The sequence below is a fragment of the Carlito syrichta genome, unplaced genomic scaffold (genome assembly GCF_000164805.1).
Source record: "Carlito syrichta isolate Samal-C Ts95f unplaced genomic scaffold, Tarsius_syrichta-2.0.1 Scaffold135908, whole genome shotgun sequence".
Lineage (NCBI taxonomy): Eukaryota > Metazoa > Chordata > Mammalia > Primates > Tarsiidae > Carlito > Carlito syrichta.
Genome location: NW_007080004.1, coordinates 59,619 through 67,288, shown reverse-complemented (window position 1 = coordinate 67,288; position 7,670 = coordinate 59,619).

The window sequence follows — 7,670 nt, the reverse complement described above, 5'->3', positions numbered from 1 at the left end:
CTCACCTCAGCCTCCCAAAGGCGCGGGATGACAGGCTGAGCCACCGAGCCCGGCCACTTTCTGACTTTTCCACAGGGTTCATAGGGGTGCGCATCACACCTCTGCAAGTGAGTCATGCCATACACTCATGCCACACATACATTTGGCATGATGCAGTTTTATAGCGTGCTTTCCCTACTTTAACAGCCAATGAGACCTTTCCAGTGACACTCAGCACCCTTCGAGGACACAACTGTGAATACATATGTATTATTTCATCATAGGACTTCATAATTTATCCCCCCTACTATTGGACTTTTTTTTTGAGTCAGAGTCTCACTTTGTCGCCCAAGCTGGAGTGCAGTGGCACCCTCACAGCCACTGCAGGCTCCAACTCCTGGGTTCAGGTTCAGGTGATCCTTCTGCCTCAGCCTTTCAAGTAGCTGGAACCACAGGTGTGCTCCACCACACTTGGCTAATTTTTTGATTTATTGTAGAAATGAGCTCTAATAAAAAAAGAATAATAAAAAAAAAGAGGCCAGGTTCAGTGGCTCAGCCTGTAATCCCATGCTTTGGGAGGCCAAGATGAGTGCATTGCCTGAACCCACAGGTTCGAGACCTGCCTGGGCAACTTGGTGAGACCTCATCTCTACAATAAATAAGAAAACTAGCCAGGCGTGGGAGCGCACGCCTGTAGTTCCAGCTACTTGGAAGGCTGAGGTGGAAGGATCGCCGGAGTCCAGCAGGTCGAGGCTGCGGTGGCTGGGAGTGACCACTGCACTCCAGTCTGGGCAACAGAGTGAGACTCCAACTCAAAAAAAAAAGAAAAGAAAAGAAATGAGCTCTCACCAAGTTGCCTGGCCTGGTCTTGAACCCCTGGGCTCAGGCAATCCTCTCACCTCAGCCTCCCAATATGCTGAGATTATAGGCGTAAGCCACTGTGCCTGACCTGTTGGACATTATGTTTACTTTTAATTTTCTTTTTTTTTTTTTAAGTAGGAGTCTCACAGTGTCCCCTAGACTGGAGGACAGTGACACGCATCCAGCCACCACAGCCTCAACCTGCTGGGCTCAGGCGATCCTTCCGCCTCAGCCTTCCAAGTAGCTGGAACTACAGACGTGCGTCACCACACCCAGCTAATTTTTTTATTTATTGTAGAGATGAGGGCTTACCAAGCTGCCCGGGCTGGTCTCGAACCAGTGCGGTCAAGCAATCCTCTCCCCTCGGCCTCCCAAAGTGCTGGAAGTACAGGTTGCGCCACCGTGCCTGGCCTGCTTTTACTTTTCTGTTATTACAAAGCAAAACTGAACTTTGTTCTTATATCTGATTATATCATTTTATATCTGAAACAGGGTCTTCCTGTGCTGCCCAGGCTGGAGTTTAGTGGTGCATTCATAGCTCAATGTAACCTTGAACTCCTGACTTTAAGTGATCCTCCAAAAGTGCAGGGATTACAGGTGCACGACACCACACCCGACCTGGATTATATTCTTCACAATAAATTGCAAAAGCTGAACACTAGGTCAAAGAGTATGCATGTCCTTTTTTTTCTTTTTGGAGTTGGAGTCTGTCACCAGGCTGGAGTGCTGTAGCACACTCATGGCCACCACAGCCTCAACCTGCTGGACTCAGGCAATCCTTCCGTCTCAGCCTTCCAAGTAGCTGGATAGGCACATGCCACCATGTCCGGCTAACTTTTTGACTTATTGTAGAGATGAGGTCTCACTAAGTTGCCCAGGCTGGTCTTGAACCCCTGGGTTCAGGCAATCTCTCACTTCAGCCTTCCAAAGTGCTGGGATTACAGGTATGAGCCACCGCCCCTGGCTACTTGTTCTTGATAAGTGTTTCCAACAAAGTTTCCTAGGTGCTTAAAGCTGACTGCTGGCTCACATCAAAGTACCTTTGCTGTGTGACCTTGGGCAAGTTGCTTAACATCTCTGTGCTTCAGTCACTTCATCTGTAAAACACTAATATCTACCTCCTAGAGCAGCTGTAAGCGTGAATGAAGACAATGCCTAGAGGTGTGCGCCTGTAGCTCTGGCTGCTTGGAAGGCTGAGGTGGAAGGATCCCCGGAGCTTAGCAGGTTGACGCTGGGGTAGTGGTGAGTGTGCCACTGCGCTCCAGCCTGGGCGATGGAGTGAGACTCCAGTTAAAAAAAAAAAAGCCTGGAGAACTAGAATACTGACCCAGGCCTCCATCCTCCTGGCTTCCATTTGGTAAGATAACCCACAGTACCTGATGTTTGGTGGGCACTGGACAAATGACCGTAGTTCTGACTATCCCTCTACACTGCCTCTTGGAGTGTTCTAGGGCTCGAATCCCTGACAAAGGCCGTCAGCCTCCACCTGGACACCTCTGGGTCAGCCACAGGTGAGGAGCTCAGTGGGGGAGGGAGAGGGGAGCAGAGGACAGACGCACTCACCTTTTAAGTCCTGGGCTGGCACCTTCCTCCAGACTGGCCAGTGATGGCTTGTTTAGCGCATCTCCCTGACCCCCGAGAGAGGGTCGTGCCCAGAGCTGGCTGTGCCCACCTGGTGGTCTATACGCAGCAGCTGTGTCTCTGAGTGCTGGTCCCTGGCGGCAGCTGGCACCTCTGCCCCAGCCCTGGCTCCAGGCTCTCTTCCCTGGCTCTTATACGTGCCCCGAGGGCAGTAGGCCCTGGCCCTGTGCCCGCTCTGGTTCCAGCTGGGAAGACCTGGCGTGACTGTCTATATCAGAAACTCAAACCCCACAAACACAAACAAGACCTTGTCAGTCCTCTGGGGTTCCCCATTCCACCCCCAACAGCCCAACGGGGTGGGGGACACTGGGCTCTTACCTGGGGCCTCTTGCCACAGCTACCAGACACCAGACACTGGGGCTGATGCCCACCAATGAAGACCCTTCCCTTCAGGTTAAAATCTGTGACATAGGCCAGGCATGGTAGCTCACGCCTATAATCCCAGCACTTTGGGAGGCCGAGGTGGGAGGATCTCTTGAGGCCAGGAGTTCAAGACCAGCTTGAGCAACATTGTGAGACCTGTCTTTACAAAAAAAATAAATTAGCCAGGCGTGGTGGTACAAATCTGTAGTCCCAGCTATTTTGGCAAGCTGAGGCAGAAGGATCGCTTGTTTGAGGCTGCAGTAAACTAGGATCATGGCACTGGACCCCAGCCAGGGTGACAGAGCAAGACCCCATTTCTTTCTTTCTTTTTTTAGTTGGAGTCTCACTCTGTTGCCCAGACTGGAGTGCAATGGCTGCTCCCAGTCACCGCAGCCTTGCCCTGCTGGGCTCCGGCGATCCTTCCGCCTCAGCCTTCCAAGTAGCTGGAACTACAGGTGCGCGCTACCACGCCCGGCTAGTTTCTGTGATTTATTGTAGAGATGGGGTCTCGCCAAGTTGCCCAGGTGGGTCTCAAACTCGCGGGTTCAGGCAATTCACTCACCTTAGCCTCCCAAGGCGCGGGATTACAGGCTGAGCCACCGAGCCCAGCTAGGACCCCATCTCTTAAAAAAAAATCTGTGGCCAAGTGCTCATGCCCGTGTCATGCCCATAATCCTTTGGGAGGCCAAGGCGGGAGGATGGCTTGAGCTTAGAGGTTCAAGATCAGTCTGAGCAACATAGGGAGACCTCATTTCTACAAAAAAGAAAAAATTTAGCTGGGCATGGTAGCGTGTGCCTGTAGTTGCAGCTATTTGGAAGGCTGAGGTGGAAGGACTGCCTGAGCCCAGGAGGAGAAGGCTACCGTGAGCCATGATCATGCCACTGCACTCCAGCCTGGGTGACAGAGTGAGATCTGGATTTTTAAAAAAAAGAAATCTGTAATGGGTAAATTCTACAGGAAAGGGTGATGCTGTGAAGGTCTCCAAGTCACCCCGTGCCATGGAAGACCCAGAGCCGGAACCCTTGCCCCTGCTGGCTCCCCTTGGATGTGATGAAGACTTCCTCGCTGGCCTGTTGTGACACGAGGAGAGGTCATGTACGGGAAGCCCAGCGTTTGGCACACAGAAGGTGTTCCATGGGGGGATTACTTCTCTGCCCCCGGCTCAGTGGGACCCCGATGACTGCTGTGTTAGGGAATCACAGAACCCGCAGCCAGCCCCAGGACAAGCAGCTTGCACCCGGGGAGGAATCCCCTGGGAAGGATACCCGAGGGTTCCCCAGCTCCGGTGGGTGAGCCACTATTTCCTGGGTGGCTGAGCCATCTTTCCACAACTGAAGGAGAGCCTGTCCTGCTGGCCTTGGTGGAAAGGACTCGGGTCCCCCAACGGCCGGCCCATGGCCAGGTGTCCTGGAGCAGTGTTTCCTCCAGGAAGCGTGGATGCCCAGAGGCCTGGCATTATGGGGAAAACAGGCAAGTCAAGGGCCCTGTTGCCACCTCAAACACAGCTGTTGCAGCGTGTGTTTAAGCTGTACACAGCTTGGGGTCACATGCCTGGCACTTCTTGTCATGCCCCCAAGCTCAATCCCTGAACCGCTGGGCACTTGGAGAAACCAGTGGGGCTTGCCTTGCTGTCCCATTCTTTGTCCTCATGTCCAGGAGACTCAGAAGGCAACCTGGCAGGAATACCACCGGTTGCCACATCCCTGGCGGGTAGCAAGCTTTCATGTTGGAATTCCAGGTGCCGGGGCCTGTCACCCAGCTCTGTTTTGCAGTTCACCTTTTTCTTTCTTCCTGCTATATTTCCCCCTGTGGTGGCTGCCCATGGGCATGACCTCACTACCCATCAGCATGGGAGTTTTGTCCACTCCGTTTCCAACCTGGGCCAGTTTACCCCTCCGGAGGCAACCTGGTGGTCCCCACTCCCAGGAGATCACCACATTGACACCGACCTTAGTGTGGACACTTACTGAGCATAGCGCACGACAGCTTAGAACTCCTGGGCTCACGTGATCCTCCTGCCTCAGCCTCCCAAATAGCTGGACTGCAGGTGGCGCCACCATGCCCGCGGTCATTCGCCTCCTCCCTTCCTCTCCCCCAGACCTCATGTCACTGCTCTCAGAGCTGCAATAGTCATCGCCAGGAATTTAAGGGTCTGATAAAAGGGGGAAGGCTGAGGTGACACATGGGACATCCATCTAGTGGATTATTCCTAAATGTGTAAATATATGGGGACATGCTCCAGCCACCTTGTGTTGTTGTTGTCATCGTTGCTTTGAGATAGGGTCTTGCTCTGTTGCCCAGGCTGGAGTGCATTGGTGTGAGCATAACTCACTGCAGCCTTGACTTTCTGGACTCAGGTGATCCTCCTACCTTGGCCTCCCAGAGTGCTGGAATTATAGGCATGAGCCACTGTGCCCGAACTGCTACCCTGTTGAGAAAGCAGGGCATGAAATTGTGTGTGCAGTATGATTTCAGCTATGCAAAGTAAGCTTGAATCATCCAAGAGCAAATGCCTAGGCGCACAGCCCGCGTCCACCAGGCTACCTGGCTTCCCCTGAACCTGAGCTCTGCGCTCACTCCTTTCCCGCACTCTGAGGGCTGCATTCTTCAGTGAGAACAGAAGCTGCCATGCGTCCTCACCAGCCCCTGCACCCACACTTACCCAGCTCTTCCGCTGTCCCGAGGGACAGTGAGGGCAGGCCCCCCTCCAACCATCCTGCCCCTTCCCCCCCCGCCCCCACGGGCCCCTGCCACTGCCCCGTTTCTCCTCTCCCTACACTCCGTTGGTGGCTTCTGTCTCCACCGCGCCTGCTCTTGTGACGGGCCCTGGCAGCCCCCACCCTGTCCTGTGTGGGAGGGCGCGTGTCTGCCGTCACCCTCCTCTGCTTCTCCGGCTCTGGTGCCGTCCGCCTCTGCCCTCCCTCCTCCCCGCCTTGGCTTCCAGACAACACTTTGTCTGGCTTCCTCCCGCCTCCTGGCCACGCCCTCCGTCTTTTGCGGCTGCTTCTCCCTAACCGCTTTCTAGAGCCAGGAATTCTTAAGTTTCTGGCTCCAGGTCAGCTTTTCTTCTCTCCAAAGCCCCTGTCCCCAAGTGACCTCCCCCAGTCCCATGGACTTGAATGGCATCCAAGTGCTGGCAACTCCCCTTGTGGGCACCACATGGATTTGTCAGCTGTCCATGCGAGACCTCCACCCGAGTCTCACAGATGTTTCACAATGCGCACAGACTAGAAGAACTCGGTCCCCTCCAGCCTGGTCTCCATCTCCCCTGACGCCTCCAAGCCTGGCTTTCCTGCTTGTCGAAGGTGCATCGTACATTTGGCAACCACAGCCAGAAGTCGGGGTGTTGGACTTGGCTTCTTTTCTCTGATCCGAGACTTCTGCTGAGGGTGTTGAACTCCTTGAAGACCCGGAACAGACCTGCAGCGGACACTCCTACTGCTCTCTCTGCTACTCCTGCTTAAGCCACCATCTCTCAGGGAGTGGTTCCACAGCCCCTCAACCAGTCCTCTGTGTCTCTTTTTAAATTAAAAATATTAACTTTTAAAATTAATATATGCTTGCATAATACTTGTGCATATATTGGGGTACACTAGTTCTTTTTTTAGATTGGAAAATATAGTTTATTTAGAAAGTAAATTAGAGGCTGGGCACGGTGGCTCAAGCCTGCAATCCCAGCATTTTAGGAGGCCGAGGTGAAGGGACTGCCTGAACCCACAGGCTTGAGACTAGCCTGGGCAACTTAGCAAGACCTCATCTCTACAATAAATTATAAAGTTAGCATGGCATGGCAGTGCTACTTGGAAGGCTGAGGCAGGATTGCCTGAGCCCAGCAGGTAAAGGCTGCGGTGGCTGTGGGCGTGCCACTGCATTCCAGCCTGGGCAACAGAGTGAGACTCTGACTCAACAAAAAAAAAAAAAAAAGAAAGAAAGTAAATTAGAGAAAGAGAGAGACAGAGGAGATTCACTTTCCCAAGGTAGGGGAGGAGGCCAAAGCTAAGAAAACATAGAGGTCATAGTTCAAAGAGCATGTTGCCTCGCCAGTGCTTAACAAAACAATGGCACATGTAGATTTTTTTTAGAGTGGAGTCTCGCTCTGTGGTCCAGGCTAGAGTAGAGTGGCACCATTGATTACAGTTCACAGCAGTGTTGAACTCCTGGGCTCAGGGGGCATGTGACATTTTGACATGTGTGTCCAGCATATTTTCCTGATGGCAGCTGGCAAGTGATCTGTGTAGAACATGAGTGAGGCTGCATCACTTTCCTGCTTGTAGTCTCCAGTGGCCTGTCACCACATCAAGGAGAAAGCATGTGCCCACAGCACATTCGGGCCCCTCCTAGCCACCAGCTTTGTCTCTTTCTCCCCTCTGTACTCAACAGGTTCCAGCCATGTTGACCTTCTCATGCCCTTGAAGTCTGTATAATGAAAAAAACCTTCACTTTCATTTTTTTAAAAAAACACCTCTTCTTGCAAGCCTTCCAGAAGTTAGTCTCCAAGTTTTCAGTGTGTTGGTCGATTCAGCAGCTTGAATGGGAGAGATGAACTTGCTTTCCAGGTGGGCAACCAGCACCTTCGCCTCCTACAATCTGTTGTGTATATGTAATTCTTAGTCACTTCAGACTTCGTTCTTGAGTAGAGCCTTCTGCGGCTCCACTGTGGCCTGAGCTGGGCAGTCGGCAGCCCCACACTGCGCACAACAGGCTCTGGAACTGGGTGGCTACGTGTAGGTTCAGATCGGTCCCGGCCCTGCCACTTCCAAGCTGGATGACCTTGGTCATGCATTCCAGTTACCCACTGCTACGAAACAAATGAGCCCAGAACTTG